Genomic DNA, 17,542 nt, shown 5'->3' with positions numbered 1-17,542 from the left:
GTTCAGCAGAGTAGAATGAATTGAGATGTTCTCAGTAGTTCAGCAGAGTATAATTAATTCAGATGTTCCCAGCAGTTCAGCAGAGTAGAATGAATTGAGATGTTCTCAGTAGTTCAGCAGAGTATAATTAATTCAGATGTTCCCAGCAGTTCAGCAGAGTAGAATGAATTCAGATGTTCTCAGCAGTTCAGCAGAGTAGAATGAATTGAGATGTTCTCAGCAGTTCAGCAGAGTAGAATGAACGGAGATGTTCTCGGCAGTTCAGCAGTGTAGAATGAATTCAGATGTTCTCAGCAGTTCAGAAGAGTAGAATGAATTCAGATGTTCCTGGCAGTTCAGCAGTGTAGAATGAATTGAGATGTTCTCAGCAGTTCAGCAGTGTAGAATGAATTGAGATGTTCTCAGCAGATCAGCAGAGAAGAATGAATTCAGATGTTCTCAGCAGTGTAGAATGAATTCAGATTTCCTCAGTAGTTCAGCAGAGTAGAATGAATTGAGATGTTCTCAGTAGTTCAACAGAGTATAATTAATTCAGATGTTCCCAGCAGTTCAGCAGAGTAGAATGAATTCAGATGTTCTCAGCAGTTCAGCAGAGTAGAATGAATTGAGATGTTCTCAGCAGTTCAGCAGAGTAGAATGAATTGAGATGTTCTCGGCAGTTCAGCAGTGAAGAATGAATTGAGATGTTCTCGGCAGTTCAGCAGTGAAGAATGAATTCAGATGTTCTCAGCAGTTCAGAAGAGTAGAATGAATTCAGATGTTCCTGGCAGTTCAGCAGAGTAGAATGAATTCAGATGTTCTCGGCAGTTCAGCAGAGTAGAATGAATTGAGATGTTCTCAGCAGATCAGCAGAGTAGAATGAATTCAGATGTTCCCAGCAGTTCAGCAGAGTAGAATGAATTCAGATGTTCTCGGCAGTTCAGCAGTGTAGAATGAATTCAGATGTTCTCAGCAGTTCAGCAGAGTAGAATGAATTCAGATGTTCCCAGCATGATATAGAATTAATTATTTAAACAATGATCTGAAAGAATGAGACATGAGTAAAAAAAGAGATAAAAAACCCTTAAGTATGCAGCAGAATAGGGCATTGTCCTATTACCATTTAAATGGAGCTCAACTGTAAATACACAAAAACACAAGCATTACCTCTTCCCAGCATGTCCTTCCACTGCAGCAGAATCCAATTCAGATGTTCAATTCAGAGATTCAATTCAGATGTTCAGTTCAGATGTTCTCAGCAGTTCAGCAGAGTAGAATGAATTCAGATGTTCTCAGCAGTTCAGCAGAGTAGAATGAATTCAGATGTTCTCAGCAGTTCAGCAGAGTAGAATGAATTGAGATGTTCTCAGCAGATCAGCAGAGTAGAATGAATTGAGATGTTCTCAGCAGATCAGCAGAGTAGAATGAATTGAGATGTTCTCAGCAGATCAGCAGAGTAGAATGAATTGAGATGTTCTCAGTAGTTCAGCAGAGTAGAATGAATTCAGATGTTCCCAGCAATGTAGAATGAATTGAGATGTTCTCAGCAGAATGAATTCAGATGTTCCTAGCAGTTCAGCAGAGTAGAATGAATTGAGATGTTCTCAGCAGTTCAGCAGAGTAGAATGAATCGAGATGTTCTCAGCAGAGTAGAATGAATTCAGATGTTCCCAGCAGTTCAGCAGAGTAGAATGAATTCAGATGTTCCCAGCATGATATAGAATTAATTATTTAAACAATGATCTGAAAGAATGAGAAACGAGTAAAAAAAGAGATAAAAAACCTTAAGTATGCAGCAGAATAGGGCATTGTCCTATTACCATTTAAATGGAGCTCAACTGTAAATACACAAAAACACAAGCATTACCTCTTCCCAGCATGTCCTTCCACTTCAGCAGAATCCAATTCAGATGTTCAATTCAGAGATTCAATTCAGATGTTCAGTTCAGATGTTCTCAGCAGTTCAGCAGAGTAGAATGAATTCAGATGTTCCCAGCAGTTCAGCAGAGTAGAATGAATTCAGATTTTCCCAGCAGTTCAGCAGAATAGAATGAATTCAGATGTTCCCAGCAGTTCAGCAGAGTAGAATGAATTCAGATGTTCTCAGCAGTTCAGCAGTGTAGAATGACTTGAGATGTTCTCAGCAGTTCAGCAGAGTAGAATGAATTCAGATGTTCTCAGCAGTGCAGCAGAGTAGAATTGTCACGATCCACACACAGGAAATAGGGATTAAATCCAAGAGCAGTTGTTTATTTAAAGGGTAATCCAAAATCGTAAACCAGTCCAAGCAAGGGTCAAAATCCAAAGGCAATCCAACATATACAGGAAAACAAAAACAAGAATCAAAGAAAACAGGACCTCAGAAGTGGTGTAATAATTGAAAGGACTCCATGGCACACACTGAAACAGACAGGGTATATATACACAGGGAATGACAATGATAATGGGGAATTGGCAGAGTGCAATGATCAGTAATGAGGAACGGCTGAGTGCAATGATAAAACAAGGATCGTGGGAAATGTAGTTCATGAAGTGAATGACACCATGGGAAAGGAGGACATCTAGTGGACACCTGGGGAACACAAACCCAACACTGTGACAAGAATGAATTCAGATGTCCTTCCACTTCAGCAGAATCCAATTCAGATGTTCAATTCAGAGATTCAATTCAGATGTTCAGTTCAGATGTTCTCAGCAGTTCAGCAGAGTAGAATGAATTCAGATGTTCCTAGCAGTTCAGCAGAGTAGAATGAATTGAGATGTTCTCAGCAGTTCAGCAGAGTAGAATGAATTCAGATGTTCTCAGCAGTTCAGCAGAGTAGAATGATTTGAGATGTTCTCAGCAGTTCAGCAGAGTAGAATGAATTCAGATGTTCTCAGCAGTTCAGCAGAGTAGAATGATTTGAGATGTTCTCAGCAGTTCAGCAGTGTAGAATGAATTCAGATGTTTTACACATTAAAAAAAACCTTGAGATTTAAAAAAAAAAGAAAAAGAGCAGCATCCCAGAAGAGTAAGATAATGAGAACAATCACTGGCCTGTAATATAATTATATTAATAAAATATAATGATGTATTTCTGATCAAGTAAATACAGGCTTAAGAGTTCTAATAAGAGTTCTTTTAAGATAAAAATAAATTCTGCATGTTTAAATGCTCATCAGGCCTGCATTATTGTCTGCATTCAATGGCTTCTGCCCTCAATACAGGCCTCTGCGCACACCTGATAAATGGCCAATCATGAGATAGTTCACGGTTAAAATGAGCCATCAGTTTTTCTGCCTGAGCTTGTGAAATGAAACTGATTTGTTCTAATGGTTTTTAAATGGGCAATCATATTTACGGCCAGGGATAATTCGAAAGAAAAGTGTTTGTTGGCTTAAGAGATGGAATTAATTTAAGTCCTGAGGAAAATAATCTTTTCCCCTCTCTGACCAGATACAGCATAATCATTATCAGCACTAATAAGTGCAGTACTCACTGTTTAATTTGATGCAAGAAGCAGAAAGAAAGCTTGAGATTTGAGTTAAATACAGACATTTTAGATTAGCAGACACAGTGAGGACACAGGCCTGGGGTGAGCTCAACGGCGCTGACCTGAACTTTAGTCTGTATTATCAACTCCCTGAACAAGATACAGAAAATTGAATAGTAACACATTAAAGTGCAGGTCTCAAGCTTTCAATAGATGTGCAAAACTTGTCTGTAGCATAAACACTGAATAAGATGCGTTCATTTTAATAAAATAATCAAAGTTGAAAACTGGTAAACTGCTCCCAGATTTTCACCATGACAAGAGGAGTTCAGCTAACCTGATGACCTCTCATTCCCTCTATGAACATGATAAAGCCAAATAAGTGTTTAATTATGAAAGGACTCATACTCAGCTTTATTTTGAAGCAAAATACATGGCACCATCTCATGAATTGGGTGAATAAAAGACATTTTGGTGTGAAAAACTTGAAATTACCGGCAGAAAATGACATACACTGCACAGTTTGAGGTCGTCTCTTGCCCTCTCTGACCAAAAAACAGCACAATTAGTGTTAGCACTAATAAGTACAGTAATCACTGATTAATTTGATGCAAAAAGCAGAAAGAAAGCTTGAGATTTGAGTTAAATACAGACATTTTAGAACAGCAGAGACATTGAAAACAGAGGCCTGGGGTGAGTTCAACGGTGAACCTCAACTTTAGTCTGTATTATCAAATAAATGAACAAGATACAGAAAATTGAATAGGAACACATTAAAGTGCAGGTCTCAAGCTTTCAATAGATGTGCAAAACATGTCTGCAGCATAAACACTGAATGAGCTGCATTCATTTTAATAGGAGAATCAAAGCTTTATTTTGAAGCAAAACACATGACAACATCTCATGGATTAGCTGAATAAAAGACATTTTGGTGTGAAAAATTGTTAAAACTAATGTCTTTAAATCAGTTTTTTTTTATACTACAGCCATGTTTTACACACTAACTGTAGAGTGACTTTCCTCTGGTAGCTCTGTTATGAAACCTCAAGGAAAAGATGGTCTGATTTTTATAGCAGCTTTAATAGAAATTAAAGCTAATTGCATCCCGGGCAAGGTGCAGGTCCTGGGCATAAATAAAGCCCAGTACTGAAGCTGGTTCAGGCCAGTAGTTCATCTATAAACTTGAAAGATTAACTTTTCCACACTTGAAATAATTTTAAACTCGCAAAAATTGGTGTGGCAGGCATGCATTAAAATAGGATGACCCAATGTAAAGCCATTAGAAGAAACCATTTATTTTTAATAGCCCTAGCAGTACACATGATGGCCCATTAGATAATTCTGTTTCCTCAGAATGGCCCATCAGCACCTGCGCAGCCAGGGACGTGCACAGGAATTTTGAGGGGCAGTTGCTCTGACCTGAAAAAAGGGCACCACCACCTTCCAAATTGCCTTATCTGGCCGTGTTTATGTCCAAACGGAATGCCTCATCTTATGGTCTTATTATTATTTATAAAGATTGCAAAATGTCAGAGATGAGACAAATGAGCAAAAGAGTTCCTCATATTGTTGTTTATTGTTTTTTTAAATTATTATTATTTATTTATTTATTTGAAAAGAAATAATCTGGATTGAATGGAAAAACTCGAAAAAATAAAAAACGCTTAGATTTCGGGAAATACAATCCTTTTTTGCCAATCCTGACCTCCCCCTGGGGCCCTAAGCAAAATTCTGCTATGGGGCCCTCTACCTGATCTGTGATGCCGTGAGCCATGTAAACCATTTGCCATTGCCACTCTATACCGCCCAATACAATCCTCCCTCATTTAAACAAAACAGTCAAAGAACAAGTACAACAATATAGAACAGAATGAGGTTCAAACAAACAATATTTACTGAATAAAGCATTTTTATAGAATGTTAAGATAACAAGTGAATATTAAAGTAAACATAAATAAGAAGAAAATAATAAAGTATAACCCTGAACTTTGGCTTTTGGGATTAATTTTGATTCACTGTACAGCCTGGGTATTTTTCGGAATCAGTTTTATTTTTTTATTTTTTTTATGCATGTTGAAGCAAATCTTGATTTATTGTTATTTACTGAGGGGTTTGCATTCATGTTGACCAGAATGTCCAGCTAATCATCATTTTAAATTCAATATAGCCTATAAATCAATAGTCAATCAATGTCAAATTGCCAATACATTTCTATCTTGCATAATTAGTGCAGTTGTTTAGAGTTTTTAACTACACTGAGACTAGATAATCAGTGTCTTTATAATGTGTACTTTGATTGGGAGTGCCATCATTCACGTATTGTACAGTATTTCTCTGGTCTCCACATTTCTGCTTGAAAAATGCGAGTTTCATTTCGTGCACGCGCATATGAACGCAACACACGCAACGCGGTTATGTTTTCCGAGCTGTAGTAAACAAACACTGTTGTTGCACTTTGTCGTTTATAAAAAACAAAACGTAATAAATAATGGTATTTTACTCTCACTTTTGTCAGGCAAAAAGTGATGCAAGAGATGCACTGCCTCAGTCTGCCCAGATAGGTTAGCAAGACCAAAAACCATCAAACTTTGCTTACATCAAACTAGAGAGGACAGAACACAAGTTTACCTGACTGCTGTTCCCGCAATTCACTCTCATGTTTTTCTTCTTCCTCTTTTCGTGACGAGAAGGATAGTTTCGCTTCATTTTGTCATGGACTTCGTACACATTAATTAGCGCGCGACACGAGATGGAGGCGCGGCCTGAGTAATTTGCGGTGCCTTACCATACACACCGGTCGCGTGCAGTCTATGGTCGCGTGCGGCACTGCAGCCACGTAAACAGTTTGACTTTCCCTTTCAGTGCCCGAATGGAAGTGAATGAGGCTTTGCGATTTTTATATTATTTTTTTGTCTAGGCCTATACGTGAAATTCTACATCCATTGTACGATTTTTTTTTTCCTCGGAAGGGCAACCTGAGTCGAGAAGGGCATATGGGCAGTTGCCCGGGCAACCTGAGCAACCCCCTGTGCACGTCCCTGTGCGCAGCTGACTCTACACGGTAAGCAACCTCCTGTGTTTTTGAACAAAATGAATGCAGGACATTTGTGAATGCAAGGTATATTTTTACTAAAAAGAAGACTCTTTGCCAATCAAGCCTGTATTTACTGGATCAGAAATACAGCATTATATTATATAAATATAATTATGTTACATGCCAGTGAATGATCTGGTTATCTTCCTCATCTGGGGATACTGTTCTTTTTTTATTTCTTTTTTCTTCTTCTTTTTTTTATGTGTTTCCTATCAAAATGAAGCTCATTGTGCTCAGTTTGCAAATATTTAGTCACATCTAATAATGTCTAAATAATTTAAAACTTAAAAAAGCATAATATATTTCTGAGAAATGCAATGATTGATGAATTGGCTGGTTTAAAACTGAGCCGGGCTTATCAGTGAACCATTTCACAGAGGGAAGCACTTTGCTCCAAAACTTGCAGTGAGGAGAGCTTTATCTTGAGTTGATATTGTTGCAATGGACGGACAAGCTGACTTCCACAGCAGGATGTACTTCCTCTGCCCGATCTGCAAGAAGGCACCACGCACTCTTCCGGGCCATCTCCGCACGGTGTGCAGGGAAGCAGCGAGGAGGACATCAGAGATACTGTGATCAAGGCCAAGAAGGAGATGGCCGAGTTCTCTCACACCGGCCGCTTTTTGGAATATAAGAGGATTTGTGAGATTTTGGCATCAGCTGATCCACTTGCCAGGTGTGTGTCGTTTATCTTCTGCCTCACTGCTTTGTCCTGTTGCAGTGCAATAGTCAATAATCTATCAAATGTGTGTGTATTCATGGTTTTTCTTTTATTAGCTTGTTACAGGAGATGGAGAAGAAGGGATTGGTGGTGAAAAATATTCCCCCAGTCCTTCCTGCACCATCTTCACTTCGCCACAGCTCCTCGAGGGCTGCTGAGAGCCTTCCTGCCCCATCTTCACTTCGCCACAGCTCTTTGAGGGGTGCTGAGAGCCTTCCTGGGCCTTCGTTGGTTGGTCACAGCTCCTCGAGGGGTGCTGAGAGCCTTCCTGGGCCTTCGTTGGTTGGTCACGGCTCCTCGAGGGGTGCTGAGAGCCTCCCTGGGCCTTCGTTGGTTGGTCACAGCTCCTCGAGGGGTGCTGAGAGCAATTCTGAACAGGAGGCCGCATCTGACACCGGCTATGAGGAGTACTATCAGAGGTAAAATTTCACATCATCTTTATTTCACATCACATTATTTCTCTTGAACAAATACACAATAATTTGACCTCCTGGTTTATTTGATTTCAGCACTGGGGGACCTAAGTGGACCACTGATGTCCAGGTAGAGATGGCCAAGAAGGGTCTCTATAAGAAGCACTCGATTGATCATCCACTTCTTCGGGGCTTCTTCCACTACTTGCTTGTGGATTTGGGAAACAGGAGGAGCAAACAAGAGGTAGTTTAAAACAAAAGATACATTGAAATGTCTCTCTCACAAACACACACACACACACACACACACACACACACAGACATACATTCAGCTCTACAGATTTTAATGTGTAATGTATAATTACAGGTGGAAACAGTCTCCCGGTTCATGTACTACATGGACCCCAAAGAGCCGAGCCTGTCTTTTGTTCGGGAGGTGGAGAAAGTAAGAGAGTATTTCAATGTGCTCAGCCAGACCCAACTCTCCAAGCAGACGGTGTTGAACTATTGGAAGAGTCTCAAGAGGTCAGTACTGTGCGACGCAACAAACACATCTGTAACTGTCAACTGATGATTATCGGATATGGCTGTATCAAACATTTATTTCTCTTTCTTTAAGGTTCATGAAGTACACCATCACATCCACCAGCCTTCAAATCAAGGACAAAGGTCTCTTTGATTATTGTAGAAACTTCATCCATCCTCTGGACGGCATACGGGCAGGAATGTCCAAGAAGATCAACAAAGAACTAACACCGAAAAGGTATGCTTTTTCTGTTTTTATATTCATTACGGGAACGGGAAACGCAGGTGCGCTCAACACAGTACTGTTTTGTTTCTCAGGTACCACAGTTACGGCAAAGAGAAGCTGCCAGCGGACTGTGTGGCGATCCTCGATGTGGCTCTCGGGGATTTCCTGGCCGTGATGGGAAAACTCCAGGGTCCAGATGCCATATCCGGGGAGGAGCTTGACAAAGACGAATGCCTGCTGGTCCTCTACTACCTGGAGGCGGTCATCATGCTCAAGCTCCTCCAGCGGCCCAGTGTTGTCAGCAACATGACCGTAAGTGTATTTTGTATAACATTCATCAACGCCTCACGTTTTTTGATTATTAGTGAGACCGGTCATTGAGTGTGCACGCCTGTGTGTTTGCAGGTCGAGGAATGGCAGGGGAGAAAACACACAGAGAACGGCTGTTGCGTGGCGGTGAAGGAGCACAAAACGGCCGCATCGTAAATCGTAAAATGTTGCTACTCAAAGCAGTCATTCATTTGCACTTTCTTTATTGTTTATTCATTGATCTTGTAGAAATGGGTCTGGTGCGTCCACCAGCCAGCAGGACGGATAGGAGGAAGCAGCACTTCCTCTGCGGCAGGACCTGCCTCAGCCTGTGGCCATTGACCGGCCTCCCCTTGAAAGCCCACAGAGAGACCAGCTGTGTAGGGAGTGTTTTGTGATGCTCCATAGGCTTCCCCAATAGACATTTGTGTCACATTTTATACTGAGAGCTTGCGTATGAAATATCAATGTTTTATGACAGTCATAACATTGATGTTCATGTAAATGGAGCCTCAGTGTGAACATTGAAATGACTGACTAATGTCCTGGAGCTGGAGTGGCTGGATGTCTGACAACCCTGACAGATTCTGTTGTAAGACTTTCTGAAATATTGTACATATATTTATGCTTACTGCAGATTAGTTAAATAACCTCTTTGTTTTTTGGTCCATAAGTACCAAGCCTGATCTGCAAGAAAGTGCCAGGACTGTGTTTCCTTCAAGATCCGGAGAACTATTTCTACAAAGTGAGATACAGCTCTCATTAACCAATCATTCACATATCGCTCACCTTTATATAGCTTTTTTTTTTATACTACTGCTGAATCTGAGCGAATGCATTAATAGAACAGAAGCTTTGCTAATTATTTCCCATCTGCCTTTCTGCTGTTATCGTTCGTCAAATAGTAAATAGCGTTCGTCAGGTCCAGCTTGTATCCAGCGTGTCACGGAGACTTCAGATGCCCCAACCTGCGATTAGATGACCAAACGCCCGTGAAGAGACGACTCGACCCCTGTGAAGAGAGGACACAACGCCGGTGAAATGTTATCCCATAAACTAATACATGATTAACTAACTGTATTTTTCTGTGTACATTTCAGAATAGCATTATTGTGTAAAGCACTATACGAATAAATTTGAATTAAAGCTGCTATACATATTTCTTTTATGTTTTAAAAATATAAATTCCCTTAATCTGAATTCATTCTTTCTTTTATCAGTGGGAGCCTTACGGTATCGTTCAAGGGGCCTGCATCTTCTTCCACACATTCTCAGGTGTCAGCTCTGAAGCGCCTGGTGGTGTCTCGGTGGTGGAGGATAGCAGCTCCGAAGGAAGCACCACTGATCCAAGCGAACGAACATGGCAAAAGTAAGTTCTAAACCTCACACACATCAGTGCAAAAACTGTGAACAAACTGTAAGGTTGCTTTGAGCTCATTTTCTTCTGTCTGTGTTTTTTTTTTCAGAAATCAATCAGAGTACAGCACGACTGTCCGGGTCAAGATGACTCAAATGGGGCTCTACGCAAAGTTCCCTGCAGAAGAGCCCTTGTTGAGAGACTTTAAGGACAACCTGCTCAACACCCTGGAGGTCCACAACTGCCAGCAGGAGGTAAGATACATCCCATTGCTCTTTGTAACTGGAAAATGTTTTACAGTTTTTCTCGATTGTTTACACACATTTCCTGCAAGTATGCCTCATACTCTCAGAACTCTACACACAAATCTAAAAACACACACACACAATCGGCAAAACCCCTCAATTCTAGTGCAAAATGAAACTTTGCATTCAAAACAATGTTATATATTCTCAAAATGTTATTTTGTTTTCAAATGACACACACAAACCATCATATGAATAGACATTTATAAGAACCAGTTGAACACTGATGTGCTCAATGTAAAACACTATGATCAATGGACAAACACTTCTTCTCCATTAATCATAATGAATTGGGCCTTTTTTGTTCAGGGTTACACTTACTACAGACATTACGTACATAAGTGTGTTGTAAAATATTTGAGAATATTGTTTTTATACCCAGAACACACAAATACACGGTAACAAATATATTTTACTGTATTTTTCCCACAAAAACAATGGGAGATAGATCGCACATTTCATACACCCCATTCAACACAAAGTTGCACATACAGTGGTCTACATACAAAACTACAGAAAAAAAAAAAATGTTTATGCTGTTACAGTAAAAATCTATGCTGCATCCTCTCTTCGGTTTTGGTATTTTATGCTAAAGCTCTGATTGCTAATTGTAAAACTGTGTGACGTGTGTTTGTCCATGTGACGAGTCAGTGTGAATATTTGAATGGTAGTGTGTTCCTCATGAAAAGAAGAGATTTTCTGCATGAAAATTGTGCCAAATGCAGAGAATTTGTGTGTAGTGTTTTGAAAAAAGTGTGTTTTAGAGCTGCAATTTGAGTGTAAAGCAGGAATTGTGCTTGTTGTTCATCAGAATTGGTTCAGGGGGTTGGTGAATGAGTTACATGTTGTGGTCATTGTGTCTCAAGTACCAGAATTTGTGTGTAAACAATTGAGAAAAACTGTAATGTATAGTAGCACAGCACATGTAGAGCAGCTATTAAGTTCCATAAAAGAAGTGAACTCAGATAAAACACAGCTTTATTAGGGGTGTCTGTGTGTGGCTGGCTTTTCTTCTCACTGCATCATCTCACAGTCCTCTTTTGCTTTCATCACAGGTAGACAACGTCTCCAGAATGTTAAAATTCATCCAGCCGAGTGGGGATGAAGTCAGCTTGGACTTCCTGATAAAGTCCACAGAGACCATGCAAGGACTACCTCACCCAACTCTGGCGCACTGACATGGGCCCAGCCACCATTCTGAACTACATTAAGAACATGATCCATTTTGGCAAAGAGAAGCTGCCAGCAGGCTGTGTGGCGATCCTCGATGTGGCTCTCGGGGATTTCCTGGCCTTGATGGGAAAACTCCAGGGTCCAGATGCCATATCCGGGGAGGAGCTTGACAAGGACGAACGTCTGCTGGTCCTCTACTACCTGGAGGCGGTCGTCATGCTCAAGCTCCTCCAGCAGCCCGGCGTTGTCAGCAACATGACTGTAAGTGTATTTTGTACAGTAGCGGTTCTAGGCACGGGCGAACCGGGCAGTCGCTCGGGGCGGCATTTCTTCATGTCACATGGGGTGCGGCACGAGCAGTTAAAAAAAAAATCCTCTGTGCCGCGAAGTTTTTCTATTTTTTATCATTTCGATTCAATTATTGGCAATGGCGCCCTGCTTGCTGAGAAGGTGCCGTGCGCAGAAGCGATGTCAAGGGGATCTCCTGATTAGTTCACGTATCGCGTCTTTTGCGCGCTCGAGGTCGTTATTTCAAATCCTCTATGTTTCAAATAGGCGCACAGGAAGCACGCTGATTATGCGCTCACTGGAAGCGCGCTCAAAAACTCCAGTATGGGAGTGCACGTGCACCCAAACACTTGGGTGTTTTTTCTCTTCTCCGTAAATAAATCTTTCAGCAGAGCTAACAAGCGTTTTTCTGTGGTGGAAATACATTAGCTACTAAAACATCTTTGTCGTTGTGGAGAGCGCAGAGTAATGAGTGCATGGTTCTATTGCAATGACAGCCATGGGAAAATCGGTACGAATTTTACTAATAATAAAAGAAAAGCTATACTGTGCATTATAAATGTCAGGGATGTATTGACTCATTCTTTTTATAGAGATGATTTAAATGCTGAAATATGAGGTTTATCTTTTTATAAAACCTTTTTGTTTACCTTTTTTTAAGTTTAGTTGGTAAGATAAAAGACACTCCTTTAAAACAAATCTTTAATGTTATTAACTTGGTGAATTGATTTCACTGTGTATTAGGCTTTTTGAACAAGATTCTGTGTATATGATCATTTTGGTCACTATATTATCTAATAATTTTCATAATGATCAACAACGCTCGAAGGGGGTCTCGCCCTGGGTGTAATTCAAAGTAGAACCGCCACTGATTTTGTATTTTGATTTTGATTATTAGTGAGACCGGTCATTGAGTGTGCACGCCTGTGTGTTTGCAGGTCGAGGAATGGCAGGGGAGAAAACAGACCGAGAACGGCTGTTGCGTGGCGGTGAAGGAGCACAAAACGGCCGCATCGCAAGTCGCCGAAGTTCCTCTGACCCCTGAACAGGAACATGTACGTTTGTTTTCAAAATGACATTATAACTGACTGTGTGTGTGTTTGTGTGTTTTTGAATGTATTTATTTCTTTTTCCCAGTGGTTTCGCCTCTACTTTGCTGAGATTCGGCCGGTGATGCTCCGGGGTCCGAAGTCAGGGGACGACCCGATGACCCGAAGTCAGCTTGGACTTCCTGATAAAGTCCACTGAGACCAAGGACTACCTCACCCAACTCCGGCGCGCTGACATGGGCCCAGCCACCATACTGAACTACATAAAGAACATGATCCGGTTTGTTCAGTATTTAAAGACCCACCTGAACTTGGGTGAAGCAGATCTGGACTTCTACAGGAAGTGCCAAGCGTACCTCGACCTCCTCGCTACCATCAGAAAGCCAGTGGCCAAGTCACACAGCAAGGTCACCTGTAAAACAAGGCCAGTTGCTAATCTGCTTTCCATTTGTTTTCTTTAACACTAGAACGGCCACAACGGTCATTTTGACCGTTTTGAATTTTATATCTACAATAACTTTGTTGAAAAAAATAATAAAATCCTGCTGGTACCTGACTTTTCCTAAAATTGTCTGTATTTTCATTTAAAATGCTTTTCATATAAATTAAGTTATGTAAACGTAAGGCAAAACAAAAAAAAATGAACATATTTACCTATTTCGGCCATAGACGGTCATATTGACCGCACTGAATTTTGCGGTATTTTTTTGTTAAATATCCCGCGGTTGATCGTGTTCTCTCCCAACTGTCAACAGAATGGTCCGTCCGATCACCTCTGTAGCAGTGTTTGCTATATAATAATTTCTACATTAGTTGTTGATCAGAAATAAGCAAATAAAACCGGACTACATTATCTATAATTCGGATGCAGGGGAACAATCGGAGGTGGAAAGTGACAGCGACGTTTCCTGGGTGCAAGTTAACATTTCCTCCTCATCAGAGAGTGATTCAGAGTCAGAGTCCACATCAAGGAAAAAGAGACGGCTGCTATCATCAGACACGGCCGATCCAGATGGTCCATTCATGTCGGATGATCGTGGTGAGGTCTGCTGCCCTGTCCTGCGCTGTTTGTTTTGCTGCATTGGCTGTTCACTAGTTCTGCGAGTCCTATTATTATTATTAGCCTTGACCGCGTCGCAAATCGTCACTATCTAACATTTTCGTCATAGTTTGTCATTCAAACCTAGTTTTTATTTAGTTATTGTCTCGTTTTCGTCTTTGAAAAAATGTGGTTGACAAAAATAATTACGAAAATTATTCATCAACACTGTTTTGAATCTAACGGTCAAAATGACCGTTTGTGGCCGTTCTAGTAGTTTTGGAATTCTGGCACTTCTAGTGTTAATGACTTCATGTTGATGATACTTATGTGCTGGCTGTACATCCGGGGTTATGTGATACAGATGTATACTGTATACAGGTGTGTGTAGTCATATTGTTGTCTTGTATGTCATTCTAGGTATGAACGGTTCCAAGAGGGCGAGAAGAGCCTTCATGAGTGCCAGGCAGTCCTCCGGAAGGCCAAAAAGGACATGCTGTCCATTTATGGGAGGCTGCTGGAAGATGACTACGTGGCGTCAGAGGAAAAGACCATGTTCCGCTACTATTGTGAAGCAATCCTGATCCTCGGTCACTTCCAGAGACCAGGAGCGGTGGAGGGAGTAACAGTAAGTCTTAAGACCTCAGCTTTCATGGGGCCATAAGCCTAAACAGATTTTATTAGGTAGTCTGCGAAGAGGACGTTTATGTCACTTATTCACTCTGTTTATTTTTTGTTTGTTTGTTTTTTCAGACAGCAGAGTGGGATAAAAGAAAGACTTCTGGGGGAAAGATATGCGTGGCAGTTAGTGAACACAAGACTGCGACAATGCAGATCGCCGTGTTTGCCCTCACAATGGAGGAGGCAGCAGTAAGTACACTTACAGGCTAAATTTGCTTTACCATGAGATACAGTAACACCAGCAATGATATTAACAGATGTATTTATTTTATTTACTTTTTGTCTCTGCAGATGCTGGATGCATACTATACTTGGATCCGCCCTGACTTCATCCGGCCGGATGTAGACAGTTCAGAGGTTGTTTGTTTCTTCGTCAGGCACGAAAATTAAGAGTGCGACCAACGACCTCTCTCGTCTGCACATTCAGTGAGTATTGACAGCAGTCCAAAAGACCATAAAGTAGCATTTATTAAACAGATCAGCCTCTAGAAAATTATATAGTTCAAGTTTGGGAGTTTCATCTGATATTACTGCCCCATTGCAGCTACAAACTGCCCAACATCACAAGCCAGCAGATACGTCGGACCGTGGAGACAGATGTGGCTGCCAACTTTACAGAGGAGAAGAAGGCATCTTTGGCTCACTACATGGCCCATTCGAATGCAGTGGCAAACCAGCACTATAGGATGAAGAACCTAGATGCTATTGTGGCCACTTCAAACCTGCTCAGCTCCCTGACACGGTATGTAATTATCTGTAATATAATTCTGTTATATATCTGTTATAATTATAATGTCTCTCAACGCTTATCCATCAGTTCGTTTCTGTGTAACCTCCAAACCTTTTCAATATTGCAGCTCCTCTTCTGACGACTCTGGCGAAGAGGGCACCCAGGCAGTGAAGAGAAGGCGGGTGGAAGAAGAGGTTGGCAGCCCAGCCCCAGACTTTAATGCTTTCCTGCAGGCCTTCCCTGTGGGAATCACTGGCCAACCACCCAACAAGACCCAGAGAGAAAAAACTGGGTTCCCCGGCGACAGAGTCTTTTATGATAAGTGGAGGGCTCTACAGTACAGCCTTCGGGAGCAACATCTTTTGTGTAGATGTATATACTTCCTTATGATCCAATGATTAGATTTGCTCCAACAGAAACATTTTGAACTAGTGTGTGAACCTGAATTTTAATTCAAATGTGCTCTCTTTGACAGCAAAATTCTCAAGACGTACCCCAACTGCAGCGATGGTGGCTAAAGTCATAGATGCAGAGGGCTGGACGGCCAATCATCCTCGTCCAGAGGACATCATGGCGAAGTGGAGGCCGCTCAGCAGAGCACAGGCGGAGAGTGACCCGGGCATCATCAAGGGGGTGACCAGGCAGAAATGGTCGGGTCTGGCTGTGAAGGCCTTTGGGGAGCAGAAAGGTATGTACAACTGTCTTATGAGCACAGTAAAATCCATAAATAAAATGAATATAATAACATCATGAACAGCACATTAATGACTCCCTCTTTTTGACCACAGGCGTTGTTACAACCAAGGCCTTCGGGGAAGGGCTCCATCCTGCGTGATTTCCACAGAAAGGTGATCACAGGTGCTGAGGGCAGGGAGATGGCAGATACGCAGGACGAGCTGGGAAACCTGTTTTTCTTCAAACATGGCGCTGACAAAATCTGCATTGATGCGGAGACTTTCCCCTGTGAGTGCCACCCGTCTCTGGAAACCATTGGGAGATGGATTACTCACTCAAAGAAGAAGTGCAACGTGCAGCCATGCCACTGCATAGTGAAGCTTCAGGGGGGAGACAGGCACGTCCTGCTCTTTCAGGCCACCACGGACATTAAGAAAGATGATAAGATCTGCTTCGACCACGGCATCAAGAAGAGGACTTTTCGTGGGGAAGAAAAGGAGCTGGAGTGGCTGAACATTTGATCACCTGTAAAACTAATCTGCTTTCCATTTGTTTTCTTTAATGACTTCATGTTGATGATACTTATGTGCTGGCTGTACATCGGGGGTTATGTGATACAGATGTATACTGTATACAGGTGTGTGTAATCATATTGTTGTCTTGTATATCATTCTAGGTATGAACGGTTCCAAGAGGGCGAGAAGAGCCTTCATGAGTGCCAGTCCTCCGGAAGGCCAAAAAGGACATGCTGTCCATTTATGGGAGACTGCTGGAAGGTGACCACGTGGCGTCAGAGGAAAAGACCATGTTCACTTCCAGAGACCAGGAGCGGTGGAGGGAGTAACAGTAAGTGTTAAGACCTCAGCTTTCATGGGGGCTTTCAACTTGCACTCTCACAGAGTTAATTGTAAAATTAATTTGCCATTTAATTGCTGAGATTTTACTCTGTGTTGTCGTTGTTGTTTTTAGCCAGTATTGAGAGTAACCCGGCCTATAAAAACCTCTGGAGGTTTTACGGGCACTTTTCGGCCTTGCTGTCATCTCTTTATGGCCACAGGGGAGGTGTTTCGCAGAATATGACGATCCAGGAGGTGCAGGGGCTCGATACTCCACCATGGAGAAGGCACATGTTATAAATGTGAGTGTTTGTCAAATATATATAAATATATATAAAATTCAATAGAATTTTTTATGTCTTGGACTATGTCTTGTTTATCTGTTCTGTTCTTAACTGATTTTGTGTTTTTTTGTGTGGGATTAGGTGTCCAGTCTCAAAACCAATAAGGTTTTCGGGAGAGCACAGATTGCGCTGTTCGAGGATGAATACGAGTGGGCACAGCGCTTTTTAAATAAGAAAAATAACCTGCCGGGTGGGGAGACTGCAACTTTTTTTTTTTTTTACATCAAAACCCAACCCGTGCAAAAACTTGAAGGATACTTCCAGGAGGCTTGGAAGGAGATGCAGCTCCCTTGGGTGCCGACCTTTACTGATATTCGAACCTCCA

General features: G+C 41.5%; 1 pseudogene; it reads left to right on the top strand.

Annotated features, from left to right (window-relative positions):
* Nucleotides 1–8,991: 8,991 nt before the first annotated feature.
* LOC148995900 (uncharacterized) lies at nt 8,992–16,558 on the top strand (annotated as a pseudogene).
* The last annotated feature ends 984 nt before the right edge of the window (nt 16,559–17,542 follow it).

The sequence above is a fragment of the Pimephales promelas genome, chromosome 2, assembly GCF_988280905.1.
Source record: "Pimephales promelas chromosome 2, fPimPro1.hap1.1, whole genome shotgun sequence".
In the NCBI taxonomy this organism is placed as follows: Eukaryota; Metazoa; Chordata; class Actinopteri; order Cypriniformes; family Leuciscidae; genus Pimephales; species Pimephales promelas.
The sequence above is the reverse complement of the archived record's forward strand: the minus strand, read 5'-3'. Positions and strand labels throughout refer to the sequence as shown.